Below are 15,806 nucleotides of genomic sequence, written 5' to 3'. Positions count from 1 at the left end.
TTGTAGTAATATCATGAGAGAAATTTCACGTATTTGTACATCCGTATTCACAAAGACTTATTTATTAGGAACAACTTTAAAAGCTGTTTTAATTGAATTACGGTAAAATGGAAGTAAGTTGAGGATATATTAGTGATTATAGTAATGCATATATCAATAAGTACTCGTTTCTACAAAAAAAATGTCGATTATTTCGATTAATCGATTAATGCTGGTCGATTAATCGTTATCCATAATCGGCAATCTTGGACTGTAATCGATTATGAACTAATCGATTAATTGAGATTTTGCGACAACCCTACTTGCCACCACTCGAGAGCTTCGGCCAGCAACCCAGCAATCGACTCGAGAGACCAGCTGGGAGAGCGAAAAAGCCTTCCGCTCTCTGCTCAACCTGGCTGTTACACACTGGGGCAGAATCGGAAAAACGTGGAAAAAATCTAGCTCGATGGAGTGACGAATTGCACGTCTGGTATCTACAGCGAATTTTGAAAAAATGTTACCAATGCTTCTTCTTATTCTTCCTGGCGTTACGTCCCCACTGGGACAGAGCCTACTTCTCAGCTTACTACACTTCCACAGTTATTAACTGAGAGCTATGCCAATGACCATTTTTGCATGTGTATATCGTGTGGCAGGTACGATTATACTCTATGCCCTGGGAAGTCGAGAAAATTTCCCGAAAAGATCCTCGACCGGTGGAATTCGAACCCACGACTCTCAGCTTGGTCTTGCTGATTAGCTGCGCGTTTACCGCTACGGCTATCTGAGCCCCAATGGACCGATACACGAGTTCACTATTTTGACGTTTAGGCGGTGCCTTGTTATTTACGTGACCATGGCAACGAGTGAATTCGGCACCGCTCAAATTCACGGGTTACCATGGCCACATAAATACAGTAAGGATTCGCTAGTTGGGGGTCCGCTACATGGAATGACTCGATGGTTGGAAAATATTCCAACTAAAAAAGCATTCTACAGTATGGCCCATAAAAAAATGCGAAAATTGTTTGAACGTGAATATAGCATCCATAGGAGTTATTTTCATTGTTTTTAATAGTGAATGTAATTTCTGATCATTGTAGTATATTCTGACACAACTTCGCTATCCAGGACAATTTTTGTCATTTTTTTCTTACTGTCCTAAATAATTTAATAAAGCAAATAAGTTCAAAGGGTTTTTCCGCCCAAAGCTAGAAACAGCGTCTGATTGTCGTATACTCTGGTGATAAACTTTCCACCTTCAAAAATCACACTTTATTGTTGAAATTTTAAGCTTGTTTGGGTTCAGAGGATGTAGGAGTTCTTAAAGAACGTGTTCTTCATGACCACAATAAATTATTTTGCCAGGATCATAGTTTTGAGGACATTTACGTCTTATAGGTTTGATATACCCTTATTTTTTGTTAAAGTTGAATAAAAAATAAATACGGAGGCCTATGACAGATGTTTGAGGATAAAATTTGTGCCTTCGTTTAGAGACAACCTAGGTTAATACTAGCTCATAGGTTTTGAGCAAAACGGAGCCGCTTATCACACTTATATGAAGGTTCAATCAAAGCTCTTCAAAATAATCCGTTTTTTCGAAAATAAGTTTAAGTCTCCAATTATCCAGATATTAACCGATTCTATCATTTTAAATGGGCGTATGCTGGAGACAAGACCTGTGAAGAAGCTCACGCCATCGTTGATGATTTAGAAGCTTTCATCACACAGATATTGAACTCGACGTCCGCATGATTAAATTTGAAGGTATGCTTCCAATTCCTCTCTGGTAAGGTGAAAGTAACAGATAAGAACCATGTCCAAGGCTAAAAACTGAGTCTAAATAGATTAAACAATACAAGTAATGAATAATATTTATGTTGCATTCACATTCTTTACGTTAAAACTACCATAAAACATGATATGACAATTTTCGCATTTTTTTATGGGCCATACTGTAATGTCAACAGAAAATGTCAAACTGACTTTGACGTCTGAGTACCGTCGCATTGAAGTCTCCATATGGTGGTTATCACGCCTAATGGTATGGGTGCCCTAGTGTAGATGTAGTTGTGAACCTTAGAGGAAAACAATATGCACTCTGTCTCGAAAAACACCCAGTATCCGGGTGTAAATTTTCAAATTGGGTAATATTTCCATATGCATTTTGATGAGTCTGGAAAGCGTGTGCAAGTTTCTTTGAGGAAAACAAAAACAAACTGTGTATGACAAGCGTATGCAAATGTTCGTGAGTTCAAATGTCACTAAGCTCTATATAGAACAAATGCGTATGTATATGTGCGTTTCGTGACGATTTGCTCTCCAGATGCGTTAATGTGGAGCATTTTCACCAGCTGTCAGTCGTTCCAGCTAACGGGTCGGATTCACTAGATGGAAGGCAGTCGTGATCCAACCAGCGAATTCCCGCTGTATCACGGAACCCCTCAAATGTCAAATAGTGAACACGTGCATCGGTCCATGGATCGATGCACGAGTTAACTAATTTGACGTTTAAAACATTGTTCATTTTTCATTTTCCACATTTTTCAAAGTATAACATAAGCTTGGTGGCGTGGACGACTTTGTTTCACGTTGTGTTCATAGTATGTATGAAGTTTAGCAATCGCATGTGGGCCATTTTTGTATTACAATAATTACTGCTTGTTCATTTGACATGTTTAGATAAAGGAGGCCAGAACCCTCATTATGCGATTATGTAGAACCGACCCAAATCTAATTTTGTTTTCCATAGAAACCACATTTGCTCGAAACAAGATGATTATTGGAAGCATATCTGGTCATAATGAATACTACCATTTTACGTCTAGTTTAAGGACCCTATTTTTTTGTTGCAGAAGGCCAAATTTATCATTATTCGAAATTTAAGGAAACCACTGTTTCAGCAAATCAAAGCTGTTGTAGGTAAATTCAATGATTCTGGACGTATAGATACCATTTTAGATTTTGTTCAGCAGCACCAGTATTGAAATTCGGAATTTTAAATAAATCGCATTATGAAAGTTCCGGCTTCCTATATGTTTGAACAGGTCAATGGTCAAGTGATTATTGTGATTCAAAAAGTGTCCAGATGCGATCGCTAGACTTCATACATACTATATTCATACACGATCCCATAAAAACATTCGAAATATAGTGACGTTTTACCAAGAATCACTCGTGAAATAAGAGCTATACGCTACATTTCCGGCAGTGGTGGAAAGAATCATGCCGTTTATAAAAAAAATAACCAATATTAAGCAGGACCCACGCTCACAAACCAACAGCGACTGATTTTCTCACAGATTCTTGCATCAGAGAACCAGAACAAAACAAATGTAAAAAGAGCGTGATTGCTGGATGAGCAGAGTCTGCTCACAGCCATTCTTTTTTCCGTTCATAGCTATTTTTGTGAATAATTGGGAGGATTATGATTATATTAGATAGATTACAAACTAATGTACGACAGTATTGAGAAAATTGACCGATATATGGTGTTATTATTGTTATCACAGGGAAATGTGTTGGGGCGATCGTGAGCAAAGAAGGCAAGAACGCAATCGCACAAAAAGAACCACCGATGCGGTAGCATTTTTCTGTCGTGCATGAACAGACTCTTTTCACCGTTTTGCAGCCCTGATTCCCGGTCATGTATACGGATTGGCCACCGGTTTCCAAATACTTGTGGATGCATATAGAGGTGCAACTAATCCCCTTCACAAAACCGTCAAAATTTGGAGAATTGGTCTTTTGAGTCAAAAGATGTGATCGAAAACGTGAAAAAAGTCGTCCACGCCTTTCAAAGGTTAATAAAGATTAAATCTCTCAATGCTAGATAGATTGATAATAATTATTAAGCCTCTCAATGTTAGATAAGTCCTTTTGAAAAGTTTTGCGAAATTTCAATAGTCTTTAAATAGCTTTTAAATTTTACGAGACGTTTTTGAACAGCTGATCGCTCATTTTGTGAATGAATTTTTGACAGGAGGCATTGTCGTAACGTGTGAAAGTAACAGCAATATCATCAGTATTGTCGTTTCATAAAATGGACTATTGACTTGTTTAGGGGTATCCCGACTTTTTCATAGTCTGATTCTAAGTTCAGGTGAAACAACTCGGAATGCAAAGATGTCCGTCACAATAGCTGACTCGTGCCCCTACTCACGTTTTCAAAGACAAATAGTTGGCAAATGTTTCTGATCTTCTTATTTTAAGCTTTCTGCTTGAGATTATTGTCTTTGAAGTTTTAGTACAATCTTAGATATTTGATTCCAAACTGTTTCACCTTAAAAATTGAGCCAAAACACAAAGTTCCATAATTTTTCGTTGCCTGGAACTATTTTTAAAACACATTCAAAGTTAAAATGATTCAAAGTGATTTCACTTTCGGATCACCCTCAACAAATTTAACGAGATGTCATCATGTAAATTTAAATGTCATTGAGTCTAGAGACTACAATCTTCATTAATCATTTATGATGTCAACATGAAGATATTCAAACACAATAAAATGTTGTTATATTTAGAAAAATATGCTCTTTCGATCAAGCTACGACAAAATGCAACTTTTCATCGCTAAACAACGCAATTTGTAGAATCAATACCATTTCAATTTACATAATGAAAGCTCGTTTGCCGAGGGTTAATTCGAAATCGATTTGCATACTAACTTGCATACTAACTTCTAACTTGTTTTGAAAATACAGTGTACTCTCCTTAACTCGATGTTCCCGATTTATAGAAATATCGAGTCATAGAATATACAGACACAAAAAGTCCTAAAATCAAAGGAAAGATGTAGTACTTCCAATATTTTTATGAATTACAACTCTATGAAACATTTTAATGATAGTATTTCTGAAAAAATAATTCGAAAGTTTTTTTCAAAATGCTCAAAAATTATGTGAATATATTTTTTTCATTTTTGTTTTCCAACTTTCATTACAGCTTGCAAGTATTTTTTCACCTCTAAACAAGAAATGGTCAAGTTTCGCTGAACATGAAGGGCTTTTAAATGGATATCGAGTTATGGAAAGAAATTTACCCCTCACCTGACATCGGTGTATGAAAATTTAAAGGGACTGAAAAATCCACCGATTTACACAATATATCAAGTTGTGGAGTCAACTGTAGTTCTAGGCCACGGAAAAATAATACAACATTGGATTCTTGCTCAATTTTGACGTAGAATTAGAAAAATATGTTAAAAATTGGATATCCCTTAACAAGCCTATTTGGCCATATGGATTCGTCGACAAAGTTGTCCAATGGATTACCTACTTTGCTCATGTCCAGCAGAAGTATTCTCATTTCATTTTGTATGGGGAAAGTCATCTAACTTCAAATTTCGCGTAAATGAAAGCTATAATCGAAACAATATTTGGTAGGCGTGATAGCCATCCTCATTGCGCACAACCCGTACCAAATATTTTTTCTAAATTAGTTCCCAAATTTGAGACATAATTCGTTAGATATATTGCGCATGTGCGTTTCTATGTAGCGAGTAGCAAATTGTGGCATGTAATCCGTTGTTAAGCTAAAGAAAAGTAACAGGATTTCGACTCAATTTCGGAAATAAAATTCCCTGAGTTTCTCTGACCTTCCAGTTGTTTTCCAGAAAAAAATCAGACCACTGAATTCGTTAATTTGAACCGTAAAGACTAATTTTCTGCTGAACAGGAATCGCTGAAGAAATTTCTCGCCGATTCCTTGCAGAAATTTTCTACAGCGACTCCCGTTTGAACTGACTTCTCTTTTCAACTGCATACTGCTATCAGAAAAAAAGCGCTTCCTTGATCGATTCCTTGCAGGAATTTCCCATGCATCAAGATAGGCCAAAAAATTACTTGTCAACAGCGAATCAGGCTTAAACAGTACGATATGTACAAGGATATATTTAATTTGTTCTATCAGAATATTGGTCTATTTTGCTTTAAGTAAGAGAAAGCATGGGGAAGAGAGCAATGAATACTAGATGGCTAGATGGATAGGTACCGTAAGGAAACGGCGAGAGAAATTAGATTAGAAGTTGAAGAGGGCATACCATATTGTGGTAGGTTGACAGTATGCTGAGCAGGCCATACTTTTTATAGAGTGCATTATTATTTAAGTTGTCAGTCAAGAAGTACCACATTGGCGACGAGCAAGAACTCACGGAAAGAGACCTATGAAGAAAAGCAATTTATAAAAAAATGCTCACCTTGGAAAGGAAAAAGTCGTTATGACAGTTTTGAGCTGCAAGGTTATGTAAAGGAAACAGTTGAAACTACAATCCTTTGTGACCAGCGGTAAAATCATATGTTCTCTATATTGTGATCTCAACAGGAAACATTCGAAACCGCTGGTACGATCCATTGTATAAAAAATAAAAAAAATATTGTAGAAAATAAATGGAAAATGAAAATATATAATTATTTAGAAAGCGCTTCAAAAGTAATCAAGCTGGACAATATTTCTGAAGAAACAGCAATTCAAATACTGACGAAAAGTCACGAAGAATCAAATTGCAAGCCATCAATACAAAGCAATCTGTAAATAGAGTAAAATAAAATAAAATTATTTGAGGCCAATTTCTGGATGAAAGATTTAATGGCCGCAGACTTCATGAAAATATTAAACTCAGATGTTTAAATAAATAACAGTTGTCCCCTCAGCGTGAGTATGCTGTTCCGCTCAAGAAAAGTAAAAATTTCTGCCCAAGAAATGGTCAAGAAATTTCCTACAGTGAGCTTCATTTGAATTGACATTTCTTTTCAACTGCGTATTGCGATCAAAGAAAAATGCTTTTCTTGAGCATTTCTTGCAAGAAATTTCCCACGCATCGAGATAGGCGATTACTTTTCTGTTGTCTGCACGTCTTTCGGCGAAGAAAAGGAGATGTGGTAGGTTGACAGTATGCTGAGCAGGCCATACTTTTTATAGAGTGCATTATTATTTAAGTTGTCAGTCAAGTCAGGTACACATATGAAACAGTATTACTTGAAACGTCCTCCTTTGTGGCTAACGTCCCCTATGGGAACGGCTTGGCGTGTTGTTCGGATAACACTACCAAGACTACCAATTGGCTGTCTGGATCAGGCGGCTTTGTACTCTCCTTGTACTCTTTTTATCGTGCGCAAACCGAAACTTTCGAACCTGAACCTAAATCCCAACTTGTGTAAAGTGAACATCGGTTTGAGCCGTCCATAAACCACGTGATCATAAATAGGGAAGGGCAAACGGCCACAGTCAATTCAAATTTTATTTTTTTTGTATGGACAAAAGACCACGAAATGACAACGTTGCTTATGGACAACCGCTGATAAAAATCCTGAAGTAACGCTTGGACCCTAATTCATCTCATTTTCAAGATGTTGAATTATTGTTTTTTTTTTAGATAGTGAAGTATAGTATGGATAACAGCCAAGATAACAGCTTTTTCTCAATGGCTAACTGCTGCTTTGAAAGAATAATTAAAAATTTCTTCCGGCAAACTGTAGTATATAAACATCATACAGTTTCTTCTTTTTGGCACTACTTCCTCACTGGGATAGAGCCTGCTTATGTTCTTATGAGCGCTTTCACAATTATTAACTGAGAGATTTCTATGCCAAAGTTGCCATTTTCGCATTCGTACATCGTGTGGCAGGTACGATGACACTCTATGCCCAGGAGAGGCAAGGAAATGTCCATTACGAAAAGATCCTGGACCAACCGGGAATCGAACCCAAACACCTTCAGCAATTTTTGGGACCTTCCTTAGCCGAGTGGTTAGAGTCCGCGGCTACAAAGCAAAGCCATGCTGAAGGTGTCTGGGTTCGAATCCCGGCCGGTCCAGGATCTTTTCGTAATGACTTCCCTGGACATAGTGTATCATCGAACCTGCCACACGATATCTTCTTCTTTCTGGCATTACGTCCCCACTGGGACAGAGCCTGCTTCTCAGCTTAGTGTTCTTATGAGCACTTCCACAGTTATTAACTGAGTTTATTACTGTCCCAATTTTGCATGCGTATATCGTGTGGCAAGTACGAAGATACTCTATGCCCTGGGAAGTCGAGAAAATTTCCAACCCGAAAAGATTCTCGACCGGTGGGATTCGAACCCACGACCCTCAGCTTGGTCTTGCTGATTAGCTGCGCGTTTACCGCTACGGCTATCTGGGTCCCACGATATATGAATGCGAAAATGGCAACTTTGGCAAAGAAAGCTCTTAGTTAATAACTGTGGAAGTGCTCAAGAACACTAAGCTGAGAAGCAGGCTCTGTCCCAGTGAGGACGTTAAGGCCAAGAAGAAGAAGAAGAAGAAGAAGAACCTTCAGCATGGTTTTGCTTTGTAGCCACGGACTCTAACCACTTGGTTAACGAAGGCCCTTAAGCGCCCGGCTTATTGTGTTCAAAGATAATAAAGACTTTTTCTATATTTGTTTAAATAAACATTTGTCCATATTTCGTAGTAAGCTTTGCAAATTTGACGTCTTCAGGTCTTCAGCATAACCAAACAAACAACCTAGCCGAAGAAACTATATTACTGATATTATGTTTAACCGATATGCATTGTATAAAGGATCATTTAGGGTGTGAACCATTTCACCGATTCGTTTAACTTTTAGTTAAAATTTGACAGCTCGATAGTTATTTTCCTTCCGGTTGAACATAACCCTGCTCTGGACCATGGTTAAACTTGACAGTTCGAAAGTTATTTTCTGCTCCCGGGAATTTGAGTATAACTACCCAACTTTGTTCTGAAATAACTACTCGACTGTCAAAACTCAAATGGGTCGACCACAAAGTTCAATTTAACGTATTTGAGGGTTAAACGAATTGGTGAAACGGTTAACAGCCTTCATGAAGCCTTAACGTTCAACGCTCCGTCATCGTAATCATCGTCATCATCGAAACTTCAAAAGCAGTTTTTCTGTTCAAAACTAATAACTATTCGATGAAAATGTGTTCACTGTGTTTTGGGTTACAGAATAGAATACAGTGAACACATTTTCCTGTGAATTCTGTTGATTTTGAACGGAAAAACTGCTTTTGAAAATTCCGAAATCAATAACGGATCCTGCCCCTTAAAGGCTCAAGTAAAAATGGCACAGAAGTCAAAACAAAAAGAGCAGTTTTCTGTTTTTAAACCAACTAATCAAAATAAATAAAAACACACAGCTGTTTTATTTGACAAAATAAAAGAGCTGTATGTTTTCATTTCCTTTGATTTGACTATTTAAAAGGAGAAAACTGTTTTTTTTTTAGTTTTGACTTTTGAACCATTTTTACTTGGGTCTTCTATCTATCTATCTTCTTCTTCAATCTTCTATCTATCTTTTATATAAACAAAAATGGAGTGATGTTTGTATGTCACGAAATAACTTAGGAACGGATCAACGGATTGATGTAAGTTTTTCATTGTTGCACTCGACAAGGGATGCGACGTGTTCGTGCAAGGAAAAAGTTTGGAAAAATCTCCGGAATAATCGGGAAAACGGTAGAAGACTCAAGTGTCATTTTGTATGGGGGATTACATGACGTTTTGCAACAGCCTACTTGATGGCAAGACGAAGTTTGCCGGGATCACTAGTTTAAAATAAGAATTTTAGCTCATAACTCCAAATGTCTATCTCGGCATTCTAGCGAGCTAGAGGGGTTTCCATGTTTTATCGATTATGCCCCAGTGTGTGCCGATTCGCTCCGTCGCCGTCCTGTTGAGTGGATTGAGAGAGCGAGAGCGCAAAGCTAACTGTACCTTGAGTCCAACCAACACCGCGAGAGAGCGGGAGAGGGCGAATTTTGAGGCCACCAACACCGCACACGCACACAACGACACGCCTTTCGCGATGGTTGCTTCTTTTGCTGCTCCTTCTTTCTGCTTCACTTTCAGCACGGCGACCAACCGAGATGGAAATTCGTCCAAAAATGGGCGCACCTCGCACAAGATCGTAATTCCATCCCCAAAAGTTCACTTTCCACCTAAATAACACTTAACGAACCTCGGAAGCCGCAGCGAAAGCACTTTGCACCGATAATTTTCACCAAAAAGCGGGGATACCTTCCAACTGATCGCGCGACACACAACACACGGAAAACTCTGCCAAACGAAAACGGGTTTATTCTTTTGCTCTGGCTGGCGAGGAGGACCATCGACGAAACCACGGAGGAAAAGTACAAGAAATTGTTTCACGCACACATCGCTGTGGATTAGCGAGAGAGAAACAAGAGCGAAAACAAGGGAGTTCGCCGGGCGAAACTGCGGGAAGTGCGAGAATGTCACTGTCAAAAGCTTGAGCTTCAAATGTATTGAGTGAAAACCATTGGGCTTTGATACCCCAGTGGGCATTGCTTATCAGTTTGAAAATAGTTAGGGTAAGTTGGGGCAGACTTCTTATTACTTTATTGTTGCTCTCACGACTCCAGTTGAAAGCTAGAATCGTCGGAATTCAAAATCTATTAAATCGCGTAACCATTCTAAGGGCAACTTCACCGGTGGTCATTTATTTCGGTCCAGATTTATTCCAAAAATGGACCTGTCAAAATTAATTAGATCAGTAAAAATAGACCAAATTGCACGTGCATGCACCGGTTGTTTTGTTTCTCCAATCCATTTCGAACGTGATTAAAAAAAACATCAATATAGTACACTGAGGCAAAAAAACTTAATAATTTCTTAAGGAATAATTATGATTTGGCGCCACAACGATTATTGTTGAAATTTTTAAGTTTCACTTATGATTTTGGTAAAGAATTTCATTACTAAAAGTCAATCAATGAAAATCGACAATAAACGCAATGATAATTGGTTAAGTAAAATATTCAATTGTTTATAATGTTTGCCTTTCATTACAGGCATGCTCAAAAATTGACATGTTTTGATATCATGTGAGCTGCTTACGATTAACTTGTACCCAACATCGAAAGCGGAGCGATTGTTATGAAAATTATTTCAAGTAGTGGTTCTTAAATTATTCAAAGCTCTCACATATGAAACTTATGATCCTAATATCGAAATGGTTAAGCGTTCAATGAAACCATTATTTGGCTGGTTCATAAGTCATGATATATGGAAAACCTAAGTATTTTCAGTGTAGAAATTCACGTAAAAACACCGGAGGAATGCGCATTAGGCGCCGTCCACAAATTACGTAACGCTCTAGGAGAAGGGGGGGGGGGATAGGCTCAATCGTTACCGAGGGGGGGGGGGTCAACAATTTTTAATTTTAGCGTTACGTAATAAATGGATGCCGCCTTAAACATATCGCAAAGGAGTTCCTGGCAGAGTTCATTAGAGTTTGACATTTCATTATTAATAATTGTTATTCCTTCCCGTGCAAATTTCGCGTCGCTTCGCGTGACGCCGCTACCCTAGCCGACACCTTAGGAATTCTTGGCGTTTTGCGTATTTATCTCTGCGTAGTTGTGGAACTTGTCGAATAAGTTCCGGAGGAATTACGACCTAGGAGACGGACTTAGACGGACTTACTTCATGGAATTCCCGATACAATTTTTTGAGGATCTCCTTGGAACGGAATCTTCAGAAATTCTTGGAGGATCTTCTAGAGGAATTAAGGGGGGGAGGGGAATTCCTGGGTAACTCCCGGGGGGATCCTGCAAAATTCCTAGGAGCATTCTTGGAGGAACGCCTGGCGGGATTCCTGAGGGAACTCCGGTAGAATTCCTGGTGGGACTGGTGCATTTTCATAATGAAATCCTCAGAGAAGAGCTTAAAATAATTACTGGAGAAACTCCGGAGGAATTACACTAGGTATTCTGGAGGAATTACTGGAGTACATCTAAAGGAATTCACGAAAAAACTCGTGAATTTTGTTTTTGCGAAACCCTGGAGGATTTACGGGATGAAATGTATATCATGTTGCGAAGTAACTTCAGGAGTCGTAGTAGACCTCCGGAGGAGAACTACTACACTAGAGGGACTCTGAAGAATTCCTGTACAAATTCCTAAAAAAAATCCAGGAGGAAATATAGAGGAAATTCGAAGGATTTTCCGATCGGGCTCAGAAAGAATTCTCGGATGAAATCTAAAGTAACTCCTGGAAGAACTTCAGAGCTCCGAAGCAATTCCATGAGGATAATGTGACCAGATGAGTTCCGGAAAAAATCTGGGACGCTTGACAGATCTCATCTCCAATGAAGCGCTGCCTATATTTGATGTGCAATTTACATTCATATTCAATCTAAGACATGTACTATATACTAAGTTAATTGAAATAAAAAGTATCGACACTGTACTGGCAAGATAAAAATCCGGGACGTCTGTCACTTTACATGAGGAGCTCTGAAGTAATTTTTGAAGGGCCTTCAAAGGAATTCCTGCAGCGACTCAGAAGCAATTGCTGTTTCTCCAATTGAAACAATTTTTAGAGAAACTCTGAAGAAATTTCTAAAGAATATATGTAGAAAATTCCGGAGGAACTCTGGAGAATATTCTGAAGGATCTCCAAAGGAATTCCTGGGGGAGCTTCGAGATATTTATGGAGAAAATCCGAGGTATTTCTGATGGAATACTAGAAAAATCCCTTGAGAATCCATGAAAAAAAAAAACCGCTAGAGCTCCGATGAAATTCCCGTAGTAACTACTATAGAATTCTCGGACGAACTTTGAAGAACTTCCCGATGGAGCTCCGAAGGAATTCGCGGCAAGTATTCTGAAAGAATTCCTGAGAGAAATCCGGAGGACTTTATAGGGGAACTCTGAAGGAATTCCTGGAGAAACGACGAAGCTAATCGTGGAGGAACTACGAAGAAATTCTGAAGACATTTTCGGAGTAATTCATGGTTCAAATCCCCAGAGGAATTCCTGGAGGAAATCTCCGGATACCTCGAAAGAGTTTCTAGAGAAAATACCCGGAAGAATTTCTTAATGAAATCCCCAGAGACATTTTCTGGATGAAATCCCCAGAGAAAGTCCTGGACGACATCCCCGGAGGAATTGGTATTGGAATTCCCCTGAGTAGTTCCTCTAGAAAATCCCCGAAGGATTTCTTGGTGATGTACCCGCATGAATCCTTGAAATCTCCAGAGGAATCACTGGAAGAAATCCTGGAGATGATACTCGGAGGAATTCCTCAGCAGAAAAATCTTGAGGAAATGCCCGGAAGAATTACTATTGAAAATCTCCTGAGGAATTTTTTGGAAAAAAATCTCCGGCGGAATTTCTGGAGAAAATTCCGGTGGAAATTCCCGGTGGAAGTAGAATAGCAAATCGCAGGAGGAAAAAATACTCTAGAGGAGTTCCATGGAGAAATCCCCGGGGCTTACCATAAGATCTGTTGATAATAAACAAATAAAACCAAACAGAACAAATAATTCCAGGAGGAAATCCCCGAAGCAATTTCTGAACGCACTCCTCGAAAAAAAATCCTGGAGAATATCCCCGGGAATGCCTAGAAAACATCTTCAGAAAAATTCCTGGTGCAAATTTTTAGAGAATCCTTAGAGATTTTTTTTTTTAATTTTTTATGGGGGTTTCGTCCAGGAACTCCTTCGGGGATTTTCTCCAGATATTCCTCCGAGATTTTTCACCGGAGCGATTTGGTCCAGGATTTTCTCTAGGGATTTCGTCCAGAAATTCATTAAAAAATTTCTCTGAGGATTTTCTTGAAAAATTCTTCCGCGGATTTTTTCAATTTTTTTCCTCCAGGAATTTCTTTTGGGATTTAAACTAGAAATTGATTCGAGAATTTTCTCCAGAATGTTTTCCTAGAATTTCTTCAGGAATTCCTCCAAGAATTTCAAGAAATAGTCAGGCGATTTCCCCAGGAACTCCTCCGGGAGTTTTCTCCAGAAATTTCTCAGGTGATATGCAGTAGCTATTACAGCGGGGATTCGCTGGTTGGAACACGACTGCCTTTCAGCTAGCGAATCCGACTCGTTAGTTGGAACGACTGACAGCCGGTGAAAATGCTCTTGACTTCCGCATTTGTAGAGCAAATCGTCATAAAACGCACATATACAGTATTGGACAAAACATTTGCAACTTTTTTGATTTTCCATACAAAATGACCAACTTTGGTAAGCTAGATCTCAGTTATTTATGGACCAATTCGAATGGAACTCTCACAGAACATCAGATATAACTTGAATTTTAACATTTATTTTTGAATAATTTTTCCAATCACAAGTTCAAAAGCAATAACGGTTTAACTGAAGTGTAATTTTCGACAAAACATTCAAAACTATTTATCTCAAAATCTGATAGCCATGCACAAAAATTGTTTATCTCGTCAAAATCTACAGCTTTGCTAAAGATACCCTGAAGCTTTTCCTTCAATATATTTAGTTATGTCAATTATAAAAAATCATCAACAAATTCACTTTAGTCAAACCGTTACTGCTTTTGAACTTGTGATTGGAAAAATCACTCAAAAATATATGATAAAATTCAAGTTATGTCTGATGTTCTGTGAAAGTTTCATTCGAATCGGTCCATAAATAACTGAGATCTAGCTTACAAAAGTTGGTCATTTTGTATGGAAAATCGAAAAAGTTGCAAATGTTTTGTCCAATACTGTACATGCTCATTTGTTCTATATATGGAGACTTCAATGCAAAGGTGCTCAGATCTCAAAATCAGTTTGATATCTGCTCTTGATATCCGAGTGCTTTTTATTTATTTTTTTATTTATTTATTTATTTATTTATTTACAGTCTTCGATATTTTAACATCGCACAGACTAAAACTTAATTACTTATTCTAGATTTGAACGCAGATTTACACAAATTAAAATCATACATGTGATACACATCATTAAAAACTTGGCAGCAAACATCGAGTGGGTTGTGTTGTCCATACTGTGTGCGATGTGCCGATCGTCGAAAGAAGTCAGTACGCCGTATCGTTCTACCTGGAGCATTGAAACGAAGCTTTTCCAAAATATCCGGACAGTCAACGTTGTTCTCCAGTAGGTCGAACACGAAAAGCTTCTGAAGATATGTTCTCCTAGTTGCCAACGTCGGAAGACTGATGAGTGCGCATCGGTTTTCATAAGCAGGGAGTCGAAATCTATTACGCCATGGTAGTCTACGAAGTGCAAACCTGACAAAGCATTTCTGAACACGTTCGATGCGGTCAATCTGCACAGCGTGATACGGGCTCCAGACCACAACGCCGTATTCCAAAAGGCTGCGAACCAACGAGATGTATAATGTTTTCAGGCAGTAAATATCATTGAAATCCCGAGTGTTCCTGATGATTACACCGAGTACTGCGTAGGCCTTAGCTATCACCGACGATATGTGCTCGTTGAAACGCAGTTTGTTGTCCAGGGTGATACCTAGATCTTTAATGGTTGAGACTCTTTTCAACGTACAGCTTTGCATCGAATACTCAAAAAGAATTGGAGCGCGGATTCGTGAAAAGGTAATGATGTTGCATTTTTGTATGTTAACCTCCATTCCGTTTCTCTCGCACCAGATCAGAACTTTGTCAACATCTGCCTGTAGTGCACAGCAATCCACTGGAGAGGACACCACACGAAAAATTTTCATGTCGTCAGCGTACATGCTTTTCAGGGATTCTAATTCGCTGCAAAGATCATTCACGAAGAGTACGAAGAGAAGAGGACCGAGATGGCTTCCCTGAGGAACACCCGACGAAATGCAAAACGGATCCGATTTAACTGTTCCAAGCTTTACGGAAGCAGAGCGTTTACTGAGATACGAAGAAAAACATTTGGTCAGTCAATCAGGAAATCCAATCCGCTTAAGTTTTTCGATCGCAAGTTGGTGTGGGACACGGTCGAAAGCCTTCGAGAAGTCGATGTATACTGCGTCGATTTGTTGTCGTTTATCTATTAGATCGATCAGTAAAGACACATAACTCATGAGGTTTGTTG

The 15,806-nt window shown here is 38.6% G+C and overlaps 1 protein-coding gene across 4 annotated transcripts in view; it reads right to left on the bottom strand.

Annotated features, from left to right (window-relative positions):
• The window catches only part of LOC5579800 (serine/threonine-protein kinase MARK2), a 356,247-nt gene extending 346,166 nt beyond the window's left edge, over positions 1–10,081 (bottom strand). For 2 of the 4 annotated variants that reach the window (XM_021848978.1, XM_021848981.1), the window contains exon 1: positions 9,948–10,069. The gene's annotated coding sequence lies outside the window, so the exon portion shown is untranslated. Of the gene's footprint in view, positions 1–9,947 lie in introns of all 4 variants that reach the window. The other 2 variants (XM_021848980.1, XM_021848982.1) reach the window with 2 other exon arrangements.
• Positions 10,082–15,806: the final 5,725 nt, after the last annotated feature.

Source organism: Aedes aegypti, chromosome 3, assembly GCF_002204515.2.
Source record: "Aedes aegypti strain LVP_AGWG chromosome 3, AaegL5.0 Primary Assembly, whole genome shotgun sequence".
Taxonomy (NCBI): domain Eukaryota; kingdom Metazoa; phylum Arthropoda; class Insecta; order Diptera; family Culicidae; genus Aedes; species Aedes aegypti.
Note: the sequence above shows the minus strand (reverse complement) of the source record. Positions and strands in the feature narration are given on the sequence as shown.